The sequence below is a fragment of the Meleagris gallopavo genome, chromosome 26 (assembly GCF_905368555.1).
Source record: "Meleagris gallopavo chromosome 26, MGAL_WU_HG_1.1, whole genome shotgun sequence".
Lineage (NCBI taxonomy): Eukaryota > Metazoa > Chordata > Aves > Galliformes > Phasianidae > Meleagris > Meleagris gallopavo.
The window spans coordinates 5549745-5557241 of NC_139429.1; the positions used below are offsets into that span (position 1 = coordinate 5549745).

Here is a 7497-nt window from a genome sequence, read left to right on the forward strand (position 1 = left end):
GACTGCAGCTCTGGGGGGTGCAGAAGGCTATTCTGGGTGCTGCTGTCAGTAGTGGTGATGGCATGAAGGTTTTTTGTTCTCCCCTCCCACCAGTTACACCAAATGGGACAACAGCACTAAGTTTCATAGAAGGGAATCCCAGCTAAGGAAAGCGTTGGGAGGAGAGGGATGGAAGGCAGTGAAGAAAGCCCTCTGCTCTCTGAGAATATGGATGTATATCTGCAATTTCAGAAGAAGCATCGGCACTTCCTCTTCACCACTCTGAATCCCAATTCCCACAGCTCTGCATCCCTCCACGTGATGACAACTGGGATGAGTTGCAAGCAGAGCTGGAGGAGCCAAGTTTCGGAGCCAAGCAGGAGGGAGAGGCTCTTGGCTGATTCAGATTCTTTTAGAACAGTCTCACCCATTGAGTTTTATTTTTCCTGCTCTGTTTGTAGCTGGAGAAACTTGGAAACAAAACGATTCAGTTCAAAACAAGAGTTGTTCTGCAACTGCACCAAGCAGATGAAACAGACACAGAGGAGGGAGAATCAGCAACGGCAGCACATGGTGTCCAAGGCAGTCCAACAAAGAGTCGCAGTGGGGAGAGGTAGGAAAAGGAAGGTCAGGGCATTGGCTCGTGATCAGCCCAGAAGCAAGAAACCCCTCCTGTCCCACAGGCAGTGCTGGGGCTCCAGCTCCCTGCTCCACGAGGAGCCAGCCACAGGGAGCAGTGCTCTCAGCTTCCTGCCTTTTCCCCATCCTTCATCCCACACGGCTTCTACGAGAAGGAAGAAGTTTAAAATGAGGTTACCAGGAAAAGCTTTTCCTGAAGGAAGATGACGGTAACAGGGTTCTTCATGAGCTCCATACAATGCCCAGACAAACACCCTGCTTCTCCAGGTCTCCATGCTACAATATAAAATATAAATATATTTTGTCATCTGTTTTGAAGCCGCTTCACTCACGAGAAGCCTGTCTGTCCCAGCTCTTACTTATCTCCATTTGTCATCTCTATCCATCATCCCTGCCCCAATAAGTTTACAGAAGTCTCATGTTTTGGAACGTAACAAGACCTCCAAAGACAAATATTGAAGTCTGTGTGGTGTAACAGGTACATGCAGAAATCATAATACCATTACCTGAGGCTTGCTATATAAGCCAGAATAAATACTCCCTTTGGATCTAAGGAAAAACATATAGCATGGGCTGATACAAAAACATCAGTGACAGATTTAAATGTAAAGATTCATTGGGTTTTGCTTCATTTTAAATTAAGCCCTCTAAAGCCCTTTGCTGACGAAGAAGTCCATTTTTGAACCCCTCACCACTACTTCCAGAAAGCAATTCATATAAGCTGCTCACCACAGCAACCTGCCCTGAAGGCCAAACAAATTCCATCCTCACCAACACTGAGGCTTAACAGGGCATGTCACTGTCTGCAAGTACAGCCCCCTCCAACTTCAGCTCCCATCATCCTCACCGGGCTTTTCTGGATCTCATTCTCCACATCCCACACAGCTCCACAGCACAGGACCAAGAGGTATGCGTACACTGCTGCCATGAAATCCCATTTCAATTCAGCAGGAGAAAAACTCCAGGAAATGCTAGGAACATACATTATTTTGCTATGAATCTAAACAGTTTTTCAGCTTCTGATTTCATTTTGTAACTTTCCAGGTGTGCATGGTTCGACTCCTAGAAAAAACAACCTTTCAATTTCACTGGAATCATTACTCACACACAAAGGCAATCTCTTTTCTGATATGAGACAAGATAAGCTTCTGCAGAATCCAGCAGCGCTTGTTTGCAGCCAAGGAGTTTATTTGCTCACATGACGCACGTTCACTGCTGGAGTCCATCCTGATGGTATTTATGGATGTTATGGAGGTCACCTTAATACTGGATTTCTGTTTTATTTGTTCATGGTAAGCTATTTTCAATAGCATAATGTTGTCATACAAAAGCATCAGCTACATTCTCTTACAATGAAATGGAGCTTTGGTTCTTAAATCCCTGAGGAAACCAAAGCTAAGCCCCACTGTGTTCCATACACTCCACTGTAGCCCATCTCCTCATCCAGAAACAGAGATCAGTTACAAAGGCATTAATTTATGCCCTGCAAGATTTTAACATTGCAGTTGCAAAAAAAAATAAAAAATAAAAAATATATATGACTAAAAACTAAAAAACCACTAAAAGCACAGCTTCTAGTCTGCATTGTCCCTGGGATCTGAAAAAATCTGCACTCATTTACTTGAATTAATAATTCAAGAATATCTCAAAATAAACAGCCTTTAGGTGTTTTGTTTTCCAGCACAATCGTTGAGTCCCAAGTGCCAGAAATCTCACATTCATTTGATTCCCCAAAAGGAATGAATTAGAACAGTGGTAAATCTTGAGGAACGGGGAGAAATAAATCAGGAAGGCCAGAGAAAGAGGAAGGTATATGCATAAGAATCTCGTATTTGTTTTGTCACTTTCACCACTGCAATTTAATGGGTGTTGTTTCTCTGATGATGACAAATCGCCCTGAGAAACTCCAGGTTATGCTGTCACATGTTCCTATTTTGTACAGAAAAAGATTCCTTCCTCTTTTGCAGGATAAAGTACATTCTAGAAATAAATATAAAAACCAACAGCACAACCAAAATACACACAAGGAGACAACACTGCATTGCAAAGCAAGATCTTCTCCTCTAAAAGGAAGGATATTAACTTTACCCTCCTCTCCCAATTCAGCCAGCTGGGAAACTGAAAGGGAGCACCCCAAATATCTGCTTGCCCAAACGTCCTCAGCCTGTCGCTACATGGAGCTGCTCGAGGAAAGCTGCAGTTCTGAGAGCAGCCATCTTCCAAGAGTCACTCAGGGGTAACGCCATCGACAACCTTGGCTTTGACCCAGGGTACATTTGTGAAAGCCCAGCCTTTCGCTGGAAGGTTTTAAAAGTATTTCAGCTTTTGCTTAATCTTTTCTTAAGAAAGTCCATGCAACTGTAAACGAAACATTATCTAAAGGTATCTAAAGACCTTCTTTGGCAGAATCAGAGGACACAGAGAGAGCATTACCTGGAGAATAATGTTTATACTGAAAAATAATAACGTGGTATGGAGTTGGTTGATCAAATATTTGCAGAAGAATATATGCCACTTGTGTCTGTGTGAACACATTTCCTTCATTTAGAAAACCTTCATTCGATTTTAGGGAGAAAAAAAGATGAAAATGTTGCTGGTCTGCATTGCTATGTGCATTAAAAATATCTCGGTGCCTCTTAATTCAGACGGCATGTCATTAAAATAACAATCAATCCTCAAACCCCGCTGACCAGAAAGAAAACCAGTAAAGCATCACATCCTGTTTGTAAAGTGGATCTTCCACACACTGGAAACACCAGTGGTTATGTTCTAGAAGGAAAAAATAACACTCCTAACCAAAATAATTACACGATCTTAAAACAAACAAACTAAGAACAACAACAAAACCCACAAAAAATCCAACACCTGTTTTGTTCACCAGGGATGCTTTCACTCCCATATCAGATAAGAACACTCGAGTCTCTTCAGTCAATATTTGAGAAGGTGTGAAACCTCCACTTTCTGTCCTCAATAATATGCTGCTTTTCGACATTACTCACACAATAGCCTGCTTGTTTTTTTTTTCTATCTTTTTTCAAAAATTAAAGAGAAAACAAGGAGTTTGTTGCACTTGGTCCCTCCCTCTTTTTTTGTGTCCTTTTGCTGGACTGAAAAGTTAAATAACAACTAAAAGTTACCTGCCTCTGTCACCATGTCAGGCAGGGCTTTGCGGATGACTCAGGCTCCAGCTATTCCGGCCCTTGATTACAGTCACGAAACATTTTATGGGGATGTTCAACTCCAGTCTCTGCCAGGCAAATGACAACCTGACACACAGAGCAACATTGTGCATCCGTTCTGTGGAAAAGGGAAGTTGTACATCTGCTAAGAACAGCAGCAATCTTTAACCTAAGACTTCACAGGGAAAAAGCTTTGCAAGCCATTTCCTTATCCCAGACCCATCAGCACTGAACACAGGTTTCTACGGCACAGAGCAGTCAAATAAATAAGATCTGCCCTGTATGAAGGAAAGCTGCTAACTTCTCGTGCTCCTTGGCTATGAGACCTGATGTCTCGGGGAGACTCTGGTGCCATTTCCTTACCCCACACACACTGCATTCCCACAGCTGAGCTCCATCTGTGCTCTGTCTGATGGGAACCCTCTCCAACCCGACTTTCCCTGGAGAATATTCTAGCACCAGAACTCAGAGATTTACAATGGAGTCCAGAGCTACGGAGCAGCTGGTTGAAATATAGAAGAACTGTTGAAAGCAAGGAGTTGAATGCTTAACCACAGAACTATTAATTGCTTTATTTAGAGTATGTTGGCAGCTTCAGCTGAACAGAGTAATCAGGTTAAGAAGTTATTCCTCTCCACTCCCTCTTCTTCTCTCCTACTCACAGATACTGACTGGCAGCAAGGCATTGCGAGGTAAGGGATATTGGGGAAAAACAAAAGGAAGGAGAAGACAACAAAACAGTTCTGTTTTATTTGGCAAGTACCAGAACTTACTGGGTGTGCTCTGTGACTAAGCACCAAGCAAAGCCCTGCAGGGGACAGAATAGGCAGGAGCAAAGCCAGTTCCTGCATTCCAGTCTGCTTTGGGCAGGACCTACGCACAGATTTCTCCAATGGGGCAGCTCCAGGCATGCTCAGAGACAGAGCTGGGTGCCTGGGGAATGCAGACTCCAACAAAGTGAGCTTGAGCACCCCCAGCACGAGGCAGCCACAGGGCAGAAACACTCAGGACTGTGATCTCAACTCAGATTCCAGTTAAATCTCAGAATCACAGAATGGCCAGGGTTGGAAGGGACCTCAAGGATCATGAATCTCCAACCCCCCCTGCCACATGCAGGGCCACCAACCTCCACATTTCATAGCAGCCCAGGGCCCCATCCAACCTGGCCTTGAACACCTCCAGGGATGGATGGGGCATCCACAGCCTCTCTGGGCAGCTGTTCCAGCACCTCACCACTCTCACAGCAAACAACTTCTCTCTGACATCCAACCTAAATCTTCCCTCCCTCAACTTCAAACCATTTCCCCTTGTCCTGCTGTTATCTACCCTTTCAAAGAGTAGATTCCCCTCCTGTCTGTAGGCTCCCTTTAGATACTGAAAGGCTGCAAAGAGGTCACCCTGCAGCTTTCTTTTTTCCAGGCTGAACAAGCCCAGCTCCCTGAGCCTGTTGTTGCAGAGGAAGTGCTGCAGCCCCCCGCTCATCTTTGTGGCCCCTCTGGACCCTCTCCAACAGCTCCCTGTCCTTCTTGTACTGGGGGCTCCAGACCTGGGCACAGTGCTGCAGATGGGGCCACTTTAAGAACCAGAATACCTGAGTGGATGCTCTATTGCACATTCTGCTGTAAAGCACAATGTTTGCTAGGTACACCGCACATAAAGGCTGTGTGTATTTTTTACTGTGTGTAAACAAGTGAATACCAACTGATCCTTTCACTGTAAAATCAGACAGCAAATTCAACAAGCTGCGGCAACCCATACGGTGCACAACTCAGATGCTCTCTCCAGGTCCCTCTGGTCCCACGCTGCTCCAGCAGGGCCATCGTTGGTGCCTAATGCCGCGCCCAGGCATCTTGTAGGGGACCTCCAAGGGCATTTCTTAAGCTGTCCGACGTGGAATTAAAAATCACAGCTCCGCTGTTCTGCAGCACACCGTGCTGCGGGTCAAGGGACGCTCCGGGCCTGCGGGAGAACCTCAGGGCCGAACACCGCAGCCACGGCCGGAAGCGATCCCACCAGGGCCGGAAGGCGTCCGCATGCGTGCAACCTCTCGGCTCCGCTCTGTCCCGCGCCTCGTCTGCCCTGGAGGACTTGCCGGTATGGCTGCGCGTAGTGCGCATGCGCAACAGTCAATCCATTCATCCAGAGCAGACGAGGCGCGGTGGGGGCAGTGCGGCGCTGTTGGGGCGGCCCAACGGGGAGCGTGGGAGGCCTGGGCGACTTGGGCCTGCTCTGGTAATTCCACAAAGAAGCGCAGTCTGCAGAAGTTCAGGGGCCAAAAGCGGCAGTACGGCTGTTGACAAGAGCACAGCCCAGTCATGGTCAGCATGATGGTGATGATTAGGAAATTATTTAATTTCTTAAATAATGCGCTGGGATGGTTGCCTTTTATTTGGAATTGATGAAGTGAGCTCACCAGGACAGTGCAGTCAATTTAGGAGGTAGCCTGGAATTGTGCAGCATCTCGTGGGGCTCTGGTGAGCTGACAGTGAACAGTTTGTGGTTTTTTGTGTGTGGGTTTCCATCTAACACCAAAGTCACTTTGGAAGTGGCCCCGTGAGGCCCAGAGGAAACCAGCAGCAGTGTGTAGGCCTTTAGGACCCCAACTGGCTCCCAGGGTGGGACAGCCCTGCCTTAAGTTCCCTGTGTTAACGTGTCCATGAGGAAGCAGGTGCTGCAGCTTCTGCTCGCTTCAGGTCTTGGTTAGCTGAGACCTCTCCTCTAAGCAAGGGCTGAGGGAGATTGACTTCTGCAGCCTGGAGAAGAGAATGCTCAAGGGAGACCACATTGTAGCCTTCCAGTACTAAAAGGGGAGCTTATGAACAGGAGAAGAGCAACTTTTTACTAATTCTGATATTGATAGGACAAGGAGGAATGGCTTTAAACTAAAAGAGGGGAGGTTTAGGTCAGGTATCAAGGGGAAATTCTTTCCTCAGAGTGCGGTAAGGCACTGGTGCAGGCTGCTCGGAGAAGCTGTGGGTGCCCCATCCCTGGAATTGCCCATGGCCAGGCTGGATGGAGTCCTGGGCAACCTGAGCTGGTGGTTGGCAGCCAACCCACAGCAGAGCTTGGAACTGAATGATCTTTAAGGTCCTTTCTAACCCAGGCCACTCTGATCTTTCCCTGAATGCCCTCCCTCTCCACTGCTTTTTTTCCAGGCTGATGATCCAGTGCAGTAATGACTGCCGTACAAAATATATCTGGAAACCAAACTTTTTTATTGCACTTCTAAGAAGTGCACCCAACTCTTTGAATTAATATTTACTGGAAATACCTTTAAGAAATGTGTGTTAAATAGTGCCACTAAAGTACAAGCAGAGGAGAGAAATGAGGAGTGTTATCCTTAAGTGCTTTTGCATTTTTGGTTAGATATTTCACAAGGCAACAGAGGTCTCTGCTGTGTACACAATGCCTCCTTCATGACACATGCAGGCTGGGACAGCTGTCTTTTATATCACAAGGGCAAAGGTTTCAGAAGCATTTAAGAACCCTTCAGTCTAAGATACAGCAGATTCCATTTACACAGATTTCAGCAGGGTGAGCCACTGGCTGGTGTTGCAACCTTTAAAATCCCCATGAAGAAAGGAAAAGGAGGTGTTCAAAACAAGATCCTTGAACTCTGTACTAAAATCTGCCACAGATCTTGAAAAACAGGACAAAATAACCACAAATAATTACTTTTTTTCTATATTAAAAAAGACAC

At 46.0% G+C, this 7497-nt stretch overlaps 1 long non-coding RNA gene across 1 annotated transcript; it reads left to right on the forward strand.

Moving 5' to 3' along the window:
• The first annotated feature begins 1007 nt into the window (after nucleotides 1–1007).
• On the forward strand, nucleotides 1008–3624 carry LOC146542770 (uncharacterized). The gene is made up of 3 exons (XR_014879694.1): nucleotides 1008–1525; nucleotides 1663–1910; nucleotides 2725–3624. It is a non-coding gene; the product is annotated as an uncharacterized LOC146542770 (long non-coding RNA).
• The last annotated feature ends 3873 nt before the right edge of the window (nucleotides 3625–7497 follow it).